The sequence below is a fragment of the Nannospalax galili genome, unplaced genomic scaffold, assembly GCF_000622305.1.
Source record: "Nannospalax galili isolate Female #2095 unplaced genomic scaffold, S.galili_v1.0 scaffold390, whole genome shotgun sequence".
NCBI lineage: Eukaryota > Metazoa > Chordata > Mammalia > Rodentia > Spalacidae > Nannospalax > Nannospalax galili.
Window position 1 is genome coordinate 3832628 of NW_008330777.1, and position 2365 is coordinate 3834992.

The following is a 2365-nucleotide window of genomic DNA, read 5'->3' on the forward strand; positions in this document are numbered from 1 at the left end:
CTTTTCTTACTCTCAGCAGGATACCTTTCCAATAGACCACATTAATTAAATAAATCTACTTTAGAAAATCACCTGCCTATAGGACTGAATATTCTGGACTTCAGTTTAAGTATAGTAACAGAATCCAGGATAGGATAAAAATAATATTATTTGAAAATATTGTAGAAATACAAAATGAGTGTTCCATGCATAAAATGCACTGTTTTGTTTGTGTAAAATAGTGTCAGACCTTTGCATGATAATAGTGTTGAATAGCGACCTCCTTTAACATTAAAATGTAAAATTTCTATCCACAAAATACAGCTCGGGGTAAAAGAAGGGAATTGAGGAGAGCCTTGTCAACTCTGCTGTCTGCCTAAGAAAAACTGACAGCTTTTTCCTTGTTTTCCAAGAATGTTACGTCTGTTTGTTAGCTCTTGAAAGTACTCAGCTACAGATCAGTATCTCAGATTTTCATTTGGGCAACAGGAAGTATGTCGTTTCTGATTCAAACACTTACTTCTGGATAGAAAACTAATAAGCAAAGTTGGGCTGGAGAGATGGATCAGGGGTTAAGAACATTGGCTGCTTGCTCTTCCAGAGGACCTGGGTTCAGTTTCCAGCACCCACATGGGGGCTAACAACTGTCAGTAACTCCAGTTCCAGGGGCTCTGAGACCCTCTTCTGGCCTCTTCATTGCACTCTCGTGGTGCACATATATGCAGGCAAAACTCATTCACATTAAATAAAAATAAGTAAATTAAAAATGCAAAGAAAGTGATAGTTTATTAATAAGTCCAATTCCCCAGATCTACCAATTAAAAAACAAAACCCCAAACCCTAGACTGTTAACTTGTCCAAACTTCACTGATTTCCATAGCTTTTAAGGTCAGGCAGCTCTTCCAATGGCTACCTGCTGTCTTTGGGGAGGAAAAAAAAAACCCCAAAACATTGTGTGTGTGTGTGTGTGTGTGTGTGTGTGTGTGTGTGTGTGTAATTAGTGAAGGCCTATCATTAATTTGAACAGAACTTTGTATTAGAACACACATAAAGCAATCACTTCATATTACCTTAATAACAGTGATTGGTCTAAGAAATTGAAGAAATACAAATATTCTCTTTTTTTAATGGTCTAAACTGAAATTGGGATATGAGGATGCATTTCAGTTTATTTAAGACCAATGAAATCTTAGAATAGAACTGCATAATGAGAACTTGGTGTGTAGCAGAGTGACAGAGTACTTGACTTGCATGTACAAAGCCCTGGGTTCAGGCCTCAGCACTAAAAGAAAAAAATATTAAGGTAATTAGTTCACTACTTTCTCCTGCAGCAAGTCATTAATCCTGATGGGGTCATTATATGCACAGGACTTTTAAAATAGACTCTGTACACATCTTTTTAGAGTTTAATTTTGCTATACATAGCCCCTAGTTAGTAACTAATTATGATCAATTTAAACAATTTTAATAAAATCATATTTATCTTATATTTCCATACAACCTTGAAGTTTTCCCCATGTAGCCTCTGTCTCTGTCTCTTTGTTTTTCTTGTTTTGTCTTCTAAGAGCTAACTCCACCATGATACTACACTGGCTTATTACTAGTAAAACAACAAAAGGATGTATTACATAGGCACAAAATTGGTTCATGTCTTTAATCCCAGCACTCAGAAGGCAGAGGCAGGTGGATCTCTGTGAGACTGAGGCCAGCCTGGTCTACATTAGCAAGTTCTAGGCCACCTGGGGCTACAGGAAGACCCTGTCTCAAAAAGAGCCCCCCCCCAAAAAAAATTGGCGAGTCTTTGCAGGTATATATCACTCCACTGCTTACACTGCCAACCAGTATAATGTAGACTCCTATTGTCAAATGAAACCTAGAAACTACCTAAATCTGAAGATATATGTGATCATGATACAGTATGTGAACACAGGACAAGAAAAGCAAAAGTAAAACACATTTGGATTTTAGAGTGAACATAAGGTAAAAAATAAAAATCTCAGAGTTAATCTTAGATAATAAAATAATTGCCATTTAATAATTTTTTTTACATGTAAATAGAATTAATTCGATCTTGGGATCTAAGTTTGTCTGCTTACTCCTTTGTCAACCTTCTCATTCTTTATATAATGATAGTAAAGATACATATCACTAACACAAGGTAGTGCACTCAAATTTTCTGTGTGCCAACTTTGTGTTTAGTGAAATTTTTCCATTATAATTATATACTTAGAAATGCATTTTGGCTGGGCATGGTGGCCAAATCCCAGCACTTGGGAGGCAGAGGCAGGTGGATCTCTGTGAGTTCAAGGCGAGCCTGGTCTACATAGTGAGTTCTAGGACAGCTGGGGCTACAGGGAGACCTTGTCTCAAAAAGACAAAAAGACAA